Source organism: Ranitomeya variabilis, chromosome 2, assembly GCF_051348905.1.
Source record: "Ranitomeya variabilis isolate aRanVar5 chromosome 2, aRanVar5.hap1, whole genome shotgun sequence".
NCBI lineage: Eukaryota > Metazoa > Chordata > Amphibia > Anura > Dendrobatidae > Ranitomeya > Ranitomeya variabilis.
In genome coordinates this window covers 522,999,956-523,021,168 of record NC_135233.1, presented here as the reverse complement: position 1 = coordinate 523,021,168, position 21,213 = coordinate 522,999,956, and positions in this window count along the sequence as shown.

The window sequence follows — 21,213 nt, the reverse complement described above, 5'->3', positions numbered from 1 at the left end:
GTAGACATGTGGAAAATGTTACTTCTTAAGTATTTTGTGTGACATATGTCTGTGATTTAAGGGCATAAAAATTCAAAGTTTGAAAATTGCGAAATTTTCAAAATTTTCGCCAAATATTCATTTTTTTCACAAATAAATGCAAGTTATATCGAAGAAATGTTACCACTATCATGAAGTACAATATGTCATGAGAAAACCGTGTCAGAATCGCCAAGATCCGTTGAAGCGTTCTAGAGTTAAACCCTCATAAAGGGACAGTAGTCAGAATTGTAAAAATTGGCCCGGTCATTAACGTGCAAACCACCCTTAGGGGTGAAGGGGTTAAGCAAAACAATTCAGATGCAGTTGAAGTTCAGACTTTCAGCTTTCATTTGAGGGTATCCACATTAAAATTGGATGAAGGGTTTAGGAGTTTCAGCTCTTTAACAAGTGCCACCCTGTTTTTAAAGGGACCAAAAGTAATTGGACAATTGACTCCAAGGCTATTTCATGGACAGGTGTGGGCAATCCCTTCGTCATATCATTCTCAGTTAAGCAGATAAAAGGCCTGGAGTTGATTTGAGGTGTGGTGCTTGCATTTGGAAGGTTTTGCTGTGAAGTAAACATGCGGTCAAAGGAGCTCTCCATGCAGGTGATACAAGCCATCCTTAAGCTTCGAAAACAGAAAAAAAAAACATCCAAGAAATTGCTACAATATTAGGAGTGGCAAAATCAACAGTTTGGTGCATCCTGAGAAAGAAAGAAAGCACTGGTGAACTCATCAATGCAAAAAGACCTGAGCGCCCACGTAAGACAACAGTGGGGGATGATCGCAGAATAATCTCCATGGTGAAGAGAAACCCTTCACAACAGCCAACCAAGTGAACAACACTCTCCAGGAGGTAGACGTATCAATATCCAAATCTACCATAAAGAGAATACTGCATGAAAGTAAATACAGAGGGTTCACTGCACGGTGCAAGCCACTCATAAGCATCAAGAATAAAAAGGCTAGACTGGACTTTGCTAAAAAAAACAACTAAAAAAGCCAGCACAGTTCTGGAAGAACATTCTTTGGACAGATGAAACCAAGATCAACCTCTACCAGAATGATGGAAAGAGAAAAGTATGGCGAAGGCGTGGTGCAGCTCATGATCCAAAGCATACCACATCATCTGTAAAACACGGTGGAGGCAGTGTGATGGCTTGGGCATGCATGGCTGCCAGTGGCACTGGGTCACTAGTGTTTATTGATGATGTGACACAGGACAGAAGCAGCCGAATGAATTCTGAGGTATCCAGAGCCATACTGTGTGCTCAGATCCAGCCAAAAGCAGCCAAACTGATTGGTCGTCGCTTCATACTACAGATGGACAACGACTCAAAACATAAAGCCAAAGCAACCCAGGAGTTTATTAAAGCAAAGAAGTGGAATATTCTTGAATGGCCAAGTCAGTCACCTGATCTCAACCCAATTGAGCAGCATTTCACTTGTTAAAGACTAAACTTCAGACAGAAAGGCCCACAAACAAACAGCAACTGAAAACCACCGCAGTGAAGGCCTGGCAGAGCATCAAAAAGGAGGAAACACAGCGTCTGGTGATATCCATGAGTTCAAGACTTCAGGCAGTCATTGCCAACAAAGGGTTTTCAACCAAGTACTAGAAATGAACATTTTATTTAAAATTATTGAATCTGTCCAATTACTTTTGGTCCCTTTAAAAACAGGGAGGCACATGTTAAGGAGTTGAAACTCCTAAACTCTTCATCCAATTTTAATGTGGATACCCCCAAATGAAAGCTGAAAGTCTGAACTTCAACTGCATCGGAATTGTTTTGTTTAAAATTCATTGTGGTAATGTCTATAACCAAAATTAGAAAAATGTTGTCTGTGTCCAAATATATATGGACCTAACTGTATGTGCCTCTCCTGGCCGTCTTTCTGCTCTGGCTATTGCCTCTCCTGTCCTGCGCTTGCTACCCAGTGTCCTACGCCAGTGAACGTGGGTCTTGTCGGGCGACGTACTCTCTGTCCCCTGGACCCTCTGTTTTCACCTTTTCTGTGAGTAGGTGCAAATGTGGCTGCTGCACCTGCAATCACAGCAGCCTACGGATTCTTAGCTGGAGCCTGAAGTTTTCCCACTAATTCAGGGGCCGTTCCCCTACTGCGGCCTGGTTCCTCCACTTCTGGATACGGGTCCCACTGGTGGCCTCCGCACTTCCCATGTCCCTGGAACCCCTTCCAGCTTCCTGGGAGCTTCTTGCCTTCCTTCTCCCTTCAGCTTGTCAGGAGCTGCAGACCCTCATGTCTTTTCAGCTCCTCTTCCTTTCTCCAAATCCCTAACTTTGTCTCTAACTCCTTGTGTCCTAGCTTCCCCCTCTTTCCTACCTTCCTTGATCCACACCCTCTACCTATTAACCCTCTCCAGCCTGGGATGAGGACATCCAACCTAAGGTATGCCCAGGTGCCCTGACTGGAGAAGTGTGGTGTTGGATGCAGGTGCTAGAGTTCTGTACAATGTTCCCTTCTTACCAGAGAGTTGGGATACTACACCTCTGGCTGAGATGCAGTACCTCTGTGGCATCTGGACCTTCAGGGGCACCACACACACTCAGCAGGATGAGTTGGTGCTGGCAGAACAGGATTTAGTACAATGTAACAATAGAAACAACTGCCACACTCATGTTTCTACTAGATTTTTAGCGTGGTGACTATTGTAAATAATCTTTCCACCTTTTGCATTCACCCATGAGTGTGACTGTTTTTCCTATTATATCTGTATAATGGTAAGTGCCACAAAATCACGTCCTCAACACATCTGTGAAAATAAAGCTAATGTGACTGACAGTGTAATACAGCAGCTATAGGAGGCAAACGGTGCAAAATTCGTAATATAACCAAATTGTAAAAATGATTTTTAGCCACAATTGCATGCATTTAAGAAAGAAAAAAAAAGTCTCCAAAGGTGGACAGGCCCTTTAAGTTAACGTACAGGTGCACAAATATGCTATGTGGCCAATATAGAAACATATACATACACTATGCTTCAGTGAAAATGTGAGAGGCATGATATTAGTGATGGAGACCATACATTGTGGTCACCTTGTTGTGGTTGGATAGCTTTTACACTTTAGATAAAAAAAAACATTATTTTACATGCATAACAATATTAGAGTTAATTTGCAGTGTGTGGACACTATGTAAGTGTTTTATGTACTAAGCTGATAAAAATTAGTTTTCCTGTGCTCTTCAATGCTTGTCAAGGCATTTCATGGTGGAATATGTCCACCTACTTTTTCAAATTTTGAGTTCCTGTTCTAATATAAACATTACTGTTGGTCAAAAAATGTTTTTGAAAATTTTTTTGATAATATTTATTTTCTGAGATTCTATGTGAAGTATTTATTGCTGTCGTAAATATTTTCAGACAAACTATGTTTCTACATGCAGAGAGAAATGTCAGGAAAAAACAAAAACGTGATGATGTGCCTTGAAATCTGCACTGTTACGAACCAGCTGAGCGGAATCTGAAATTCATTTTTACAAAACTGAACAATTTAGTGGAGGACTAGAGTTTGTCCATGCATTGCTCTCCCAACAACATTAATGATCAGGTCATTACTCCTCATTTGAAATCTTGCATTGTGATACCTCACGGGATATTTGACAGGATGTGTTGTGGAATGGAAGGCTTTCGAAATGTAGAGTGGATGCTTGCTCTCTTAACAGACGGGCAACACGCTGCCCTCAAACAAGCAGCCACCTACGTATCTGAAGTACAGTGTTTTAGGAACCTTAAACTTGTGTCGTTTTCGAATGTCATACCTTGAGCAGGCCTAACATCAGTTAAATGAAGTGAAAATTGTATTCTTGTCTTGATAGAGATGAAAATGGATTTCTGGTCATGAAATAGATGTAGTTGTCACTTTTTTAAAAAGGTGTCAGCAGTTTGCTTTAGAGAGTGAGGTGCCAATTCAGTATGACAGTAAACTTGTGATCTGAGCAATCAATAAAATGCTTCAATAACTTCTGCTTCATTACACTTATAATAAGAGGCTATAGATCTGTGCCACATAAAATTTTGATAAAGAGAATACATAAGGAGCCTCCAAGACGCCTCTCTTTCCATTACAATAAGTGCAATATTGCCATCTAGAGTCTATGGACCAGTAATTGTTTAGGAACATCTGGTTGTTCTGCAGCTGGGTGCGTTGCTTATTACTTTCTTATTTATGTAGTGTTTAGCTTTGCTTTATATCGTCTTTGTTTTTTTAGTGTTGCATGCTGTGTTTTATTAGCTTCTCTTTCTGGTTTATTAAACTTTTTAAGCTGTTGTTTTTGAGTTTAATGGTGAATTCATCGATGATAACATTTCTTCACTTATATTCTCGCTAAATATCACCCTTGTATTACATTTTTTATTGGTGGTTTTTCAAGTTTATATATTGATTTTAAAATACTTCCTACCTCTTAGATTCAAAGACTTTTTCTGCATTTCATTGTATCAGATACTATTTGTGTACATTCACACAAGATAGATTTGTTGTAAAGATTTCTGTATCTAACAATGTGTTCCATACATCTAAATGTGGTTGTTTCTGCAAAGTGTGTGTGTGGATTTCTGCAAGCCCTATTTGGAGAAATGGGACAATCATTTATTTCTACAACAAATATATCATGTGTGAATGTTCCCTATCTAGCAAACTTGGCTACAATTTTCTATAGAAGCTTTCATAAGAATAGGATAAGATTAAATTGTAGATGCCACAAGATAGTGGTGGGGCACTGAAGGTTCTTCATACCAAGGATCAGCCAATATGGTGAGCAAATGTATCAAAAAGCGCGCCTCCCTCAGCGTCTCAGCACGCCACCAGCGCTCCAGGCAACAGAACGTATAGTACACAGTGTGGGCACATTGCATGCCCAAGCAGCTTATCCTGCTCACAGTCACGGTCTCCATTACTGCCTCTGAAATTTGCCTCCACATGTATTGCCAGTATACTCATACATCTGATTATAAGTCCAGATCCTACGCTCCAGTACAGCAAGTAAACTTGCTCTGAGGAAGGTCCACAAAGGACCAAAAACGTTTAGCAAGAAACGAGCTACCGCTGATCTGTCTATCCAGATGTATAATAAATGACTTTATTTTCTACAAGCATTATTGAGTGCCAAGCGGTCACATGGGCGGCACGCGACCAATCACAAGCCGTGACGTAATTTTCAAATCCTGAATGCCTAGAATTAGGCATTCAGGACCTGAAATTACGTCACGGCTTGTTGTGATTGGTCGCGTCGCCGTCACATGGGCGGCACGCGACCAATCAGAAGCCGTGACATCACGGAAGGCAGTAAACGCGCGCATTTTAAGCAAAGAAGGCTCCCGGTTCCCTCGGTAAGGTCCAGGCTGCGTTGGAGAGGTGAGTATAGCAATATTTTTTATTTTAATTCTTTATTTTACACAGTAATATGGATCCCAGGACCTGAAGGAGAGTTTCCTCTCCTTCAGACCCTGGGAACCATCAGGAATACCGTCCGATACTTGAGTCCCAATGACTTGTATTGGTATCGGGTATCGGTATCGGATTAGATCCGATACTTTGCCGGTATCGGCCGATACTTTCCGATACCGATACTTTCAAGTATCGGACGGTATCGCTCAACACTATACAGTAGCAGTTAAAATGCAAGATAATAGAGGGTAACTTGACAGACCCCATTATAAGTCCATAGGGTCCATGAAGATTTGTTGGTATGCATTTCATTGTAAAAGTATGACCATAGTGTGAACAGAGCCTTTCATGTATCTTTTTTTTACTTTCATTTGCTTTTTTATTGTTTATACTCAGGTCTATAAAGTTGTAGGAAAAATATAATTTTCCTTCTAAATTTAGCTTTAACCTTCATAGCTCCCAAGACTTTGGCTAAGTACATTTTCCTATAGTGATATTTCTTGTAGACTTGTGATGGCTGCATTGAAAAAAAAATAAAAATATATATATATATATATATTTTTCTGCATAAGAATCAACATCATCATTTTTTTTCCTTGTAGTCAGGTTAGACAGCCACAGCTCTAAATGCATGCACGTAACAGGGAGTTTGACACACATCCTTGAAATTACTCGGAGACATACAGTTATTATTGCCTAATGACTCCTCTGAAATGAGAATAAATTTGTCAAGTTGCAGATGTGAAGAGGCAGAGTATGTGTGATCAATTTCCTGTACAACTTCAACACCCACAGGTATTATTTGTAAGAAAACACTCACGCAGAGACATGGGCTGGTTAGAGAGAGCGCAGTTTTCTGTACCCATTTGACATCCTATCTGTTCTGTCAGCATCCTGTGCCCCTCACATGCAGCCCACTCCTCCCACCGCAGCGCTCAGTCAGAGGCGTCAGAGAATGGACAGGAATATCAATGTTGTTCCTCTCTCTTTTAAGACCCTGTTGTATTGAAGTCACATTTGTAAGATTCTGAAAGACTGCTTTTAGGATTGATTACTACTCTACACGGCTAAGGGCTGAGAATTCCAAGCATTTCTTAAGTGTCAGAGAAACATGTATTCTGACAATGAAGGGAAATGGGTCTCCAGCACCTGCTGTGTGGGCCTCATCTCCAATTTGGAAGACGTTTGTTCACTCTTTGTAACATCCATTGGGTATTTGTGCTGAAATACCACCACGCTGAGGAATGGGAATCATTTCATCCAATGGAGAAGCATCAATACAGGAGAGAATGGGAGAAAGCTGCGCCCACAATGCGTTTATCAAAAACACCTGTGTAAGACATAATTTGATGGATAGATTTTACCTGGTACAAATTTCACCACATATTTTACCCCTGCCACAATTAAAGGGGTAAAATTTCTCTGAAAATTCGCAGCTGAAATTGACATCGCCGGTCACTCTTAGGGTTGAAAAAATTCTGCCATATTTAGATAAGAAATGCAAATGTTCCTCTACTTACCACCTGCCTGTTTATATTTGACTTATGAAACTGTGAGGTCTGTTATGGCTTTGGTGTCACATAATGTGCTGTATATTATGGAAAAGTCTAAATAAACATCTTACCACAACTGCACGGCATTGTGTGATGTGCAAACCATGGAGACTGTATCATCCTCCTGGTACACTGACTTCCTCCCACACTCCAATAATAAGTTATGAGATTGACTCCAATGCGTGAGACCCCGATGAAAGTAAAATATGACCCCCATTGAGGATAGTGACTGATGTGAATGATGACAAACTTTGTACAGTGCTATGGAATATGTTGGTGCTTTATAAGAAGATGGAAATAAATTATTAGAATGTTTGTTGGTGCTGGTGAAATTTCTATGGAAACGATCTAAATTCTCCCCTATGAGGATGTCTTTAGGCTACTTGCAGTATTGCCCTGCTAGCCACGCCCTCTTGGTAAAACATAAAAAGCATTAAATAAAAAGGCCCATGTTTTTGAAACCGTATGGTGGATTGAAAAAACCCAAAAACTATAGACATGGGAACAGGAGGAATAAAATAAGAGTAAAAACTGGACACTTCTAACTAGGTAGAAAAAGGTATTGTCCAGGCTTGAGGTTCCAGTCTGAAGTCACTCTGTGTCTGTAGACTTGTGAAGCCTCACGTTACACGCACTGTGCACTGTCAGGATTCTCTAGTGATGGCGCCTGGGGCAGGTGGGCGTGTGACCGCATGTATGTGATTGGCACACGTGGTCATGTGCCAACTAGATGTGCACGGCCTTCCCCATTGCAAGTGGGCAAGTGAATTGAGTCATGCTGGATAATGTCTAGTAGGACTGAGGCCAGGAGTAGGCAAATCACATACTTGTAGTCACATGATTGCAAGCTACAAGTGCCGGCAAATGAGAATCCTAACAGCACGCAACATATCTACTGTGAGGATTCAAAAGGAAGTGGTCACATAGAGTGGCTGCAGACTTGAGCCCCAAGCCTGGACAACCCATTTCAGGCTGTTTCCTGCTGATGACAAAAGTACCGTAATCCTACAATTTAGCTGCATGTCAAACGCTAATAATTTTGCAGATAGCTATTTCTCCTGGCATCACCATGTACATGCATGCCTGGTTTGGCTGTGTGCTCTCAATGGGTAACGAGAAAAAAGTTGCTGAAATCCAACAAGGCTCATCCTTGTTTCTCCTGACACTCTTCATTATGGAGAGTGGAAGCACCCTGATACACATAAGTTGGTCTTCCGGTCCCTCTCAGATCTGCTGGTTCAGTCCAAGTTCATCTGCGGGTATGATTTCATGTCGGCTGGAGTTTTTAAACTTGTCATTGAGTTAATTTATAGCCTTAAGTCAAGTTATACCATATGTTATCTTAGGTAAAATTGCAATATTTATTTTTTTCTGGTTTTTGAAAGGATTGTATGAGGTTATAAAGTCTGCATTTTTTTCCAGTAACAGCGCCCCTCTTGTGTGTTGGCTATGTTTTGGAATTGAAGCTTTAAGCAACCCCAGTCTCACATACTGTAACTCCTATATAAAATAAACATTTCCTTTTTCCTCTACACCTATTGCATTCAGGATATTTCAAAGATCTTCAGAAAAGTCATAGTCCACGTCATGCATGGTGTATATTATTTATCTGTATGTACATTTATTTAATATCTATGACATGGTCTTGATTAGTTCCTGGAGTTATCTGTAAATGTCACTGAACAAAGGACCTTGCATAGAACCAAATATTGTCCTTATCGTTCTTGTCAAAAAGGATAAAAATCAATTCCCTGGCAGACGATCTGATAAAGTGCTTATGCCTGATGTGCTTCACCAGGCTTGGTTTGAACTTTTCTAACACATGTTTTAGATAATGAAAGACAACATGGGTTATGATAAGCCATTAAATCAGCCGATACTAGTTTCTAGCTCTACTAAAGAAATGAGCAGGACTATAAGCTGGTGTATGCGCAAAGTGTAAGAGCATGTGTACACTGTGGCCAATTCACAGAAAAAAAGCAAGAAAATAAATAAATAAAATGAGCATATACCCTACAGCAAGTAAATAAGTAAAGAGTAATTGTACAATTAAATAACATAGCTTACTCAGTTAACACTATTTTGATTAAAAAAAAAGCACAAACGCCGTCCCACCACAACAAGGTGTACCCATCTCTAGTATTAAAACCTTATCTCAACCTGAGAGCAGCAGGGTTCACTGCATGTAAGTTTAGTGTGCCCATAAATGTTTGGTAACATGCTAATGGTGAACCCTATATACTACCCATGGGATTAGTCAGAGACATAGTGCCTCTCTATGCGCTCCATATTAGTCAATAAAGCCTCTTCCATGCTTATTGTCTTTAAAAACAACTGTGCACCACTTGTAGGCAGCTACTGTGGGCGGCTTTTGTGGTAGAACACAGTACTTCACTTACTCATGCTAATGCGTAGTCATCCAAGGTCTTTGTCTTACACATATTTTCATATTAATTGCAACATAATGTTAAAGACCCCATAAACATTAGATATTGATGTATTCAGCCAACAATCTAATGTGTATGGGTGCCCTAGACAATTAGGAAAATGTTGATTGTGCATGTCAGATTTTGGACTGCGGATCGTTTTGTTCTCCCGGAGATAAGCCATCACCAGACATGGCTAGAGATGGCTAGATGGCTGTTAGATGAACTATCGAATGAAGCTTTGTTCATTTGATATCCATCTAATGTGTATGGTGGGCTTTAGTAAGGGTACCGTCACACATTGAAATTTCCATTGCTACGACGTTACGATTCGTGACGTTCTAGCGATATCGTTACGATATCGCTGTGTCTGACACGCTACTGCGATCAGACACCCTGCTGAGAATCGTACGTCGTAGCAGATCGTTTGGAACTTTCTTTCGTCGCTTGATCACCCGCTGACATCGCTGGATCGTTGTGTGTGACAGCGATCCAGCGATGTCTTCGCTTGTAACCAGGGTAAACATCGGGTAACTAAGCGCAGGGCCGCGCTTAGTAACCCGATGTTTACCCTGGTTACAAGCGTAAACGTAAAAAAACAAACCGTACATACTCACCCGTCGGTGTCCTTCAGGTCCCTTGCCGTCTGCTTCCTGCTCTGAGTGCCGGCCGGAAAGTGAGAGCAGAGCGCAGCGGTGCTGCGATCTGCTCTCACTGTACGGCTGCACTCAGAGCAGGAAGCAGACGGCAAGGGACCTGAAGGACACCGACGGGTGAGTATGTACGGTTTGTTTTTTTACGTTTACGCTGGTAACCAGGGTAAACATCGGGTTACTAAGCGCGGCCCTGCGCTTAGTTACCCGATGTTTACCCTGGTTACCCGGGGACTTCGGCATCGCTCCAGCGCCGTGATTGCAACGTGTGACCGCAGTCTACGACGCTGGAGCGATGATTATACGACGCTGCGACGTCACAAATCGTGCCGTCGCAGCGATGAAAATTTCAATGTGTGACGGTACCCTTAGACCTTGTATATCTGCTAGATTACCCCTTAGGCCAGAGTCACACTACCATAGAATACGGTCGAGTGCTATACAAGAAAACATCACATAGCACTAGGACCAGTTTTAATCTATGGGGCAGCTCACATCAGTGTTTATTTTCTCAGGTGTATTCAGCGTGCATGTAAAATCACAGCATTGTGATTGTCGCCGAGACTTGCCAATGCGAGTGCTGTCCGAGTTTTACGCATCGGTGTGTTGGGAGTCGAGTTCCCGCCGCTGCACAGGGGGAATCTCGAGCCATTTCCGCTGCAGTCTCCCATTCTCCTCCAGCCGCAGTGGTCCCTGCTCAGTGGAGGCATCGGTCCCAGCGTCTGGCTCAAGCTGATACTGTGCGCTAGGTTACTGCTGCCTTTCCAGGCTCTGCCTTTGTAGTCAGTACTTATCAGCAGCGAGCAGGCGTTTCAGGGACTAAGTCCTGCTTTTCCCATACTGAGCATGCCCACAGGATAACCTCCCATTGGAGGTCGGGGGTCACACGCTCGGGTCCTGTAGCAGCTCCTATTGGACCACTAGGAAGGTCCTTGAGAGCTACAGCTATAAAAGGTTTGCATGGCCGCACGGCCATGCGCTAGTATAAACTTGTTTATGTGTGTGTAGATGAATGTCTGTCTATGGATAAAAGCTCCTTAATCATTCCCATTCCTTGTGTTGATGACTGTTTGCGAATGGTGGAAGCTACCTAGCGCCCGACAGTGCTACCTGTTACAGACCCTCTCATCCCTTGGCATCACAGACTTGGCCCTATCCTGGATCTCATCATACCTAACAGACCGGACATTCAGCGTCTCCCACTCACACACCACCTCCTCACCTCGTCCCTTATCTGTCGGAGTCCCACAAGGTTCAGTCCTTGGGCCCCTGCTCTTCTCCATTTACACCTTTGGCCTGGGACAGCTCATAGAATCTCATGGCTTTCAGTATCACCTCTATGCTGATGACACACAGATCTACATCTCTGGACCAGATATCACCTCCCTACTAACCAGAATCCCTCAATGTCTGTCCACTATTTCATCCTTCTTCTCCGCTAGATTTCTGAAACTTAACATGGACAAAACAGAATTCATCATCTTTCCCCCATCTCACGCGACCCCCCTAATGAACCTATCCATTACAGTACATGGCTGCCCACTCTCCCCAGTCCCACAAGCTCGCTGCCTCGGGGTAATCCTTGACGCTGATCTCTCCTTCAAACCACATATCCAAGCCCTTTCCACTTCCTGCCGACTTCAACTCAAAAATATTTCACGAATCCGTACATTCCTCAACCAAGAATCTGCAAAAACCCTAGTCCATGCCCTCATCATCTCCCGCCTTGACTACTGCAACCTCCTGCTCTGTGGCCTCCCCTCTAACACTCTCGCACCCCTACAATCTATTCTAAACTCTGCTGCCCGACTAATCCACCTGTCCCCCCGCTATTCCCCAGCCTCTCCCCTCTGTCAATCCCTTCACTGACTTGTATTGTTTAAGATTATTGTACTTGTTTTTATTATGTATACCCCTCCTCACATGTAAAGCGCCATGGAATAAATGGCGCTATAACAATAAATAATAATAATAATACCTGCACACTTAGCACACGTTACAGCATCTATTCGCAGTGCCTGCCAGTAAGGCACCGTGTGCAATCAGTGTTCTTTCCTGACAGCCAATCAGTGTAGGGTGGGATTCCCACTTGGACTCAGCATCTGACTCAGGGCGTCCTCAGGCGCGGGCTCAAAAGCCACTGAGGGTCAGAGCGAGTCCAATCACCAGTTTAGTGAGGGTGATTCATAGGGATCCCACTAGTGTCTTTCAGCTGCACCCTGTGACTGCTAACAGGGCGCAGTGTATTTATGGCAACTCTGTGAAGCAACAGAGTTGGCTTCCATTCACACTGGGTGAGGTTTAACCCACATGTGAGCAAGCGTCCATCAGCAGCAGGTGTCATCTCTGCATGGTGGACCCCGGACTTCAAACGCACCTCATATTTTCTATTATTATTATTTGGTGCGTTCCACCAGTCCTAACACTGGTGTCCTTTGAAAAGCCAGCAATTCATGTGCGGTACACAGTAAAATCACACTGACAGGTTAAAATAGAATAGATAGAATAAATATACAGTATAAAGATACACACGTGGTCAAAATTGTTGGTACCCCTCGTTTAATGACAGAAAAACCCACAATGGTCACAGAAATAACTTGAATCTGACAAAGGTAAATAATAAATAAAAGATCTATGAAAATGAACAAATGAAAGTCAGACATTGCTATTCAACCATGCTTCCACAGAATACAAAAAAATAAAACTCATGAAATAGGCCTGGACAGAAATGATGGGACCCTTAACTTAGTATTTTGTTGCACAACCTTTTGAGGCAATCACTGCAATCAAATGATTCCTGTAACTGTCAATGAGACTTCTGCACCTCTCGACGGGTATTTTGGCCTACTCCTCAAGAGCAAACTGTTCTAGTTGTCTCGTGTTTGAAGGTTGTCTTTTGCAGATGGCATGTTTCAGCTCTTTCCAAATATGCTCAATAGGATTTATTTCAGGGCTCATAGAAGGCTACTTCAAAATAGTCCAATGTTTTCCTCTTAGCCATTTTTGGGTGTTTTAGCTGTGTGTTTTGGGTCATTATCCTGTTGCAAGACCCATTACCTGCAACTGAGACCAAACTTTCTGACACTGGGCAGTATATTTCTCTCTAGAAACCCTTGATAGTCTTGAGATTTCATTGTACCCTGCACATATTCTAGACACCCTATGCCAGAGGCAGCAAAGCAGACCCAGAACATAACAGAGCCTCCTTCATGTTTCACAGTAGGGACATTGTTCTTTTCTTGATATGCTTCATTTTTCCATATGTGAACATGGAGCTAATGTGTCTTGCCAAAAAGTTCATTTTTGTCTCTTCTGTCCATAGGACATTCTCCCAAAAGCTTTGTGATATATATACAGGCCCACTTACTGATTCCAAGACTGTAGACACCTGTGATGCTAGTTAGTGGACACATCTTGATTTAACATATTCCTTTTGTCACATTATTTTCAGGGGTGCCATCATTTCTGTCCAGACCTATTTCATGAGTTATAATTTTTTAAATGACACACACACATATATATATATATATATATATATATATATATATATATATATATATATATATATATATATATATATATATATATACACTGTATATATACAGCTCTGGCAAAAATTAAGAAACCACTGAAAAATTTTCAGTTTGTCTTATTTTTCTCTTTATATGTATATTTTTCAGTAAAATGTAAATTGTTATTTTATTTTATAAACTTCTGACAACATGTCTCAGAATTTCCAAGCAATACATTTTTTATTTATTTTCTGAAAATGAGAAATGGTCAAAATAACAAAAAAATGCATTGCTTGCAGACCTCAAATAATGCAAAAAAAACAAGTCCAGAATCATTTAGAAACAAAATTATTAATGTTTTAACTCAGGAAGAGTTCAGAAATCAATATTTTGTAGAATAACCATGATTTTTAATCACAGCTTTCATGCGTCTTGGCATGCTTTCCACTAGTCCTTTACACTGTTTTTGGGTGACCTTATGCCACTCCTGGTACAAACATTTAAGCAGTTCTTCTTTAGTTGGTTGGATTGTGACTATCCATCGTCTTCTTCGTTACATTCCAGAGATTTTCAATGGGGTTCAGGTCTGGAGATTGGGCTGGCCATGACAGGGATTTGATGTAGTGGTCCTTCACCCACACCTTAATTGACCTAGTTGTGTGGCATGGCACATTGTCCTGCTGGAAAAAACAGTCCTCTGAATTGGGGAACATTGCTTGAGCAGAAGGAATCAACTGCTTTTCCAGGATAACCTTGTATGCGGCTTGATTCATACTTCCTTCGCAAAGATTAACCTGCCTAATTCCAGCCTTGCTGAAGGATCCCCAGATCATCACCGATCCTCCACCAAATTTCACAGTGGCTTGTGCGCCTCTCCATGTCTCCGTCTAAACATTAGATGACCAGGTGTTGGGCAAAGCTGAAAATTAGACTCATCAGAGAAGATTACCATACTCCAGTAATCTATGGTCCAATCCTATGGTCTCTGGCAAACTTCAGCCTGGCTCTCCTTTAGTTCTCATTGATGAAAGGCTTTTTTCTAGCTTTACGTGACTTGAGTCCTGCCTCTAGGGGCCTGTTATGATCTGTTCTTGCCATGTACTTCACCCCAGCTGCCATTCCTTTTGTAGGTCACTTGATGTCATCCTGCGGTTGCTGAGTGACATTTGTATAACATGACAGTCATCCCGGTCAGTGGAGAGTCGTTTTCGCCCTCTGCCGGTCTGCAGCTTTGTTGTCCCCAATGTCTCCTAGGTGTTAGAATGGCCAAGTCAAAGTCCAGACCTCAATCCAATCGAGAATCTGTGGAAAGAGCTGAAAACTGCTGTTCACAAACGATCTCCATCAAACCTCACTGAGCTCGAGCTGTTTGCCAAGGAAGAATGGGCAAGAATTTCAGTCTCTTGATGTACAAAATTGATAGAGCCATACCCCAAGCAACTTGCAGCTGTAATTGCAGCAAAAGGTGGCACAACAAAGTATTAAGTTAGCCCTAGAATGCATGACGTTAAAAATATACACATTGATGTATTGGGGGCCTTTTAGGCCCCCATGCACATAATGTAGAAAAACAGACAAATAACTTTAACAAGTTGTTAGGGCTAGCGGAACGCACCGAGTAAATATAAATGTTTTATTGAAACAGATGCGTTCGCAGCCCGGGGTCCACCGTGCAGGAGAACCTGCTGCTAGGAAACGGCGGCACTATATGGCGGTATGAACCAGCTCTGTTAGCTTCACAGAGCAGCCGAGAAAGCAAAGCTCTGTGCCCTGTTAACTTTCACAGAGGCACAGGCTAACTACCCAAATTAGAGCAGTCAGTGGTCATGCATGCATACAAAACTCCTCGCCGGAGGTGCCAGCATTCTAGGGGCTTATTTCAGCCGGGTTCCTGAATACATTCAAACACAATCTCCTCGCCGGAGGTGCCAGCATTCTAGGGGCTTATTTCAGCCGGGTCCCTGAACACATACAACCACATGACCACACTGGCGCAAAGCACATAACTTGAAAAGACACTAGCGCATGGCCGTGCAGCCATGCGAGCCTTAAATAGTTGCAGCACGTACAGGACCTTCCTAGAAGGACCAATGAGAGGCTGCTACAGAGCCTGTGCACCTACAGGACCTTCCTAGAAGGACCAATAGAATTGACAGCAGTATCTGAACATGTGACCCTCGATCTCCACTGAGAGATCTTACTCTGGGCATGCTCAGAACGAGGAAAGCAGGACTTGGTCCCAGCAGCGTCTGCTCGCCGCTGCCCAACACTGGCCTCAATGGCAGAAGCAGGAAAGGCAGCAGCAACTCTTTGCACAGAGTCAGCATGAGCGAGACGCTGGGACCGACGTCTCCGCTGAGCAGGCTCCACTGTGGCAGGAGAAGAATGGGAGACCGCAGCGGAGATGGCCCGAGATTCCCCCTGTGCAGAGGCGGGAACTCGACCCCTAACATGGCCCCCCCTCCTTGGACCTCGCTACCCTCAAATGCAGCAATGAGCTGCGGAGCCCGAATGTGCTCAGCAGGCTCCCAGGACCTGTTCTCAGGGCCATAACCCTTCCAGTCCACCAAATAAAATTTTTTGCCACGTACCACCTTGTACCCGAAAATAGCGTTCACCTTGTAATCGTCTGTAGACGAACCTGATGTCCCGGCAGATGACTCGGAAAACCGGGACATGTATACGGGCTTCAAGAGGGACACATGAAAGGTGTTGGTGATACCCAGGCGTGGCAGAAGGGCTAAACGATAGACCACAGGGTTATCCTGCTCGAGGACCTTGAAAGGACCCAAGTAGCGAGGCGCAAACTTACGTTTGTGAGGTGCAAACGTAACATCAGGCTGCGAGTTGATCGCAGCCTGATGTTACGGGCTGTTAAGTCCTTCTCAGTCCCTGGCTTACTAGAGGTAAGCTTCCAGGTAAATGACACGCAAACAAAGTATTGTGTGATCATATACAGGGGAAGCTCAGGAGCGCGTCTGACTCTCTGGGCTTTACCCCTCCTTTATAAAGAAAAAGAGTTATGCATTTGCAGACATGCGCACAAGCGCTCATTATTTCACATTCTCTTACAAAGCTTATCTATACTGTGAAATTTACAACCTCTAGTATGTAGGTAAAAGGCTATAATGACAGAAGGAATGCGTGCATAAAAAGGAAATGTCAACTTGCTCAAGTTTCTTGATATGAGCCAGATGTTTCAGGAGAAAGATACAATGGATTCTTTCAGTCTAATCTCTACAATTCCCCCCTTTGACATATTCCTTTTATTTATTACCATAGGGCCAAAGACAAAGCCTTTATTTTTGGTATTACACATACACACACTTATATTATTAATAAGAGAATCAAATCTAGTATTAATTCTTCTATCGCAAATTATTTTCTTCTTTAGCAGTATACTAAAATATAAAAACAAAAATTAGTACAGTAATATTAATTAGAATCACTAGAGGATAACATAAGAAGGAAGAAAAAAAAAAAACTTTATACTCTTGCATCTATTACACAAAGTTTATCTGTGCATACTGAGATACCCTTGAGCACAATCTGGAATAGTACGTATATGACTACAATAATCATAACTATATGTATTATGCTCTGCATGATCCCAGCAACCCACCCACCAATCCCTCTGAACCAGTTGGCTGGGTTGAGAAAAGAGAAAGTATCAGACCACCAGCTATCCTTATTCTGGTCATTGTCTTTATCATACTGATCTCTGAGTCGTTGTACGTCCTTTAATTTAAATGTCATACTCATAGTACTATTCGGGTCTATATAATGACAGCAGGTGGGTCCGATGATTTGACACATACCTCCTTGTGAGGCAGTTAGATAATCCAATACCAGGGTATGTTGGTTGACGACTATTATAAGCTGATTCTGTACAGCTATACTAGTATTTAATATGTCCAATATATCCCAAATCTGATCATCTAGATAATCCGTGGCTCTAACTAATTTATCCCACATCTGTGTTAACATTATTAACATCAATATCATGAGTTTTGTACTGCTTTTTTGCAGTGGCTTGCATGTATCCATGATGCCTTTCCTTCAAGCTTGACTGATGTAGGTGTTGTCAACAGGACTTGGAAGGGTCCGTCAAATCTTGGTTCAAGAGCCTTTCTGGTGTGTCTTTTTACATAGACTTGATCACCTGGTTCCAACTTGTGACTTCCTTCAATGTTGTCAGGATCTAGAAGGGAAGCAAAAACTTGTGCATGCACCTTAGTTAATTGTTTCTGAAGATTTTGCACATAAGAAGTCAATGACTCAATATTTAACACAAGTTGTTATGGAAAATAACATCCTAAATTGGCAGTCCTGCCAAACAAAATTTCATATGGAGACAGTTTAGTCTTACCCCTTGGGGTATTGCGTATTGAGTAAAGGGCCAGTGGAAGGCATTCTGTCCAAGGCTTTCCTGTTTCAGCCATGGCTTTCTGTATTTTTAATTTTAAAGTTCCATTCATGCGTTCCACCTTACCAGAACTTTGAGGATGGTATGGAGTGTGTAACTGACTTTCAACACCCAACATTTTCAGTACATTTTGAAATATTTCTCCAGTGAAATGAGTACCCCTATCTGACTCGATCACTTCAGGGAGACCGTAACGGGGTATCAGTTCGGCAACTAGCTTTACAGCAGTGTTTTTAGCTGAAGCCTTCCGAACTGGATAGGCCTCTGGCCACCCTGAGAACATGTCCACACACACCAACACATACTCATACCCATTACTTTTTGGCAGCTGGATAAAGTCTATTTGTAATCGCTGAAACGGATAGAGAGGTCGGACGTGGTGCTTCATAGGGGTCTTTGTCGTCTGTCCGGGATTATGTGCCAGGCATATAACGCATGCAGCACAATAGTCTCTTGCGTAGTTGCCAAAACCTGGAGCCAACCAGACTTGCTTTGCCAGTAGTGTCATTGCATTTGCAGACACATGAGTAGGGTGGTGTAGTCCACCAACTACAATCGGGTACCAGGCTCTAGGTAGACATATTAGTCCATCTTTCTTCCAAATTCCTGCTTGTTCTTCTGCCCCTTCCTTTTTCCACCTGTCCCTCTCCTCTTCTCCTGCATCTTCCTGTGCTTGTCTCAGTCTATCTTCAGTATTTTCTGTGGGGTTTACAGTATGAACCTGCTGTAAGGGTTTGACCGCTGCTGCCTTGGCTGCTTTATCAGCCCTATCATTTCCCCTAGATTCCCTAGTGTCGAGTCTCACATGTGCAGCTACCTTAATTACTGCTACTTCTTTTGTTTCTTGTGCAGCCTCTAAGATCTGTTTGATCAGAGAAGCATGTTTTACAGGTTGGCCTGACGCTGTCATGTAACCTCTAGCTCTCCAGATTACTCCAAAGTCAAACACAATACCATGTGCATACCTAGAATCAGTGTATATATTAGCTGTCTGATTCTCAGCTATTTTTAGCGCTTCAATCAATGCTGTTAGTTCTGCTTCTTGTGCAGACTGTTTCGGTGGAAGAGGTTCTGCTTTGAGAGTTTCAGATTCTGACACAACTGCATACCCTGTATGGAAATTACCTGTGTCATCTGCAAACCTACTACCATCTATAAACAGCTCTAAATCTGGATTTTGAAGTGGTGTTTCGGATACATTGGGTAAGCCTACCGTCTCTTGTAAAATGAGCTCTGTACAATCATGTGTGTCTGTAGGGAAAAAATTTGCGTGTGGATCAGTGTCCTTATTCCCCCCTTCAGACTCGAGAGGTAGCAGTGTTGCTAAATTGAGAGTCTGAAGCCTTGCAAATGTGATAGTAGAGGGGAGCAGCAAAGAACACTGCAGCCGCAAATGTCTGGCCATGGAAATGTGTTTTGGTTGGACCTGGTTTAATATCCCATAAACATCATGTGTAGTTTGAACTGTGAGTGGATGCTCTAGGACAATTTCTGATGCTTTGTCCAACAATAGCGAGACAGCAACAACCACACGTACACAGGTTGGCGCTGCCTTAGCCACTGGATCTAACCTTGCTGAAAGATATGCAATTGGTCTTTGTTTCCCTGCATGCTTCTGGGTAAGAACTCCTGTAGCATGGGAATCAACTTCTGCAGCCATAAGCTGAAATGGTTTGGTGTAGTCTGGTAGCCCTAACGCTGGAGCTGAAACAAGGGCATCTTTTAATTGTTGGAACGAAATCTGACCTTCTTTTGTCAACAAATAAGGTTCACTTTTTACACAGTCATACAGTGGTTGCATTAGTTGACTGGCATGTATAATCCATTGTCTACAATGAGACACTATTCCTAAAAATGCTCGTAGCTGTTTATGATTTCTAGGCTCATTCATCTGTCTTATTGCTTCAGTTCTTTGAGGTGTAAGATGCTTTTTACCTTGAGAAATGCAATGACCTAGAAAGACCACTTTGATCTGACAAACTTGTAGCTTTTGTCTATTCACTTTACACCCTTCTTTTTCTAGAAAACATAGTAAACTCACAGTGGACCTTTCTGCAGTTTCTAGATCTGGGCAGCAAAGTAGTAGGTCATCCACATACTGCAAAATTACTACCTGTGGTTCGGGTTCAAACCTCTGAAGAACTGTTTGTAGGGCATTTGAATAAAGAGTAGGGGAGTGTATCATTCCCTGTGGAAGGCGTGTCCACGCCAACTGTTTGCCCTTAAATGTAAATGCAAACAAATGCCAACTATCTTGGTGTAAAGGAACCGAGAAAAATGCATTTGAAAGATCTATTACAGTAAACACTTGAGAACTGGCTGGTATCTGTGATAGTAACGTATGAGGATTGGGTACAACTGGGGTGATTGGATCTAGAACTTTGTTTATTTCTCTTAGATCATGTACCATACGATATTTGGGCATAGAACTCTTATCAAGAGTTCTCTTCTTGACTGGATACAGAGGAGTGTTAGCAGGTGATTGTATCTCTACCAAAACTCCTTTCTCTCTATATCCCTCTATCTGTTTTGTAATTGCTAGTTCCTGCTGGGCACTCACAGGGTATTGTCTGAGCTGTGGGAGAACAGCTCCTGGTTGCACAGATAATTTTACAGGAGAAATATGCAATAATCCCACATCAGTGTCACCCTGTGCCCACAGTGTTTCTGGGATCATTGAGAGGTCTAGATCTGTGGTGTACTCTTTTTCTTCAGTATAATCCTCAAAAGCCTGAATTCTGACATATTGTTCTAATGATTCTGCATCATCAGGGATAGTCAGCATAACTGTGCCATCGTCCCTAAATTTGATGTTAGCTTCTAATTTCTTTAGTACATCAGTTCCTAACAGACATGTTGGGGCACCTCTGGCATACAAAAATCTGGATGCAAAACATTTAGGTCCTAATGAGACCTCTATCATACAATGTATGATTTCTTCCCACCCATTGTCTTTGATAATTCCACCTCGTTCTTTACTCAGTCTTTCCCATTCTGTACTAAACATAAGTGCTTCTGAAATTCCCAATTTTTCCTCTTACCCTTCTAATCTGCCTTCTGACTGTCTTTCCACATCTTTCCTGTATGATATCTGCTGCTTCCACTTGTCCTAAGACAGTTTTGGTCTGTTTATTTCCCATTTTTCTTTTCAATATTAGCTATGACTACCCTAGGTGACGTTTGGACAATCACTTACTCTATGGTGATGTC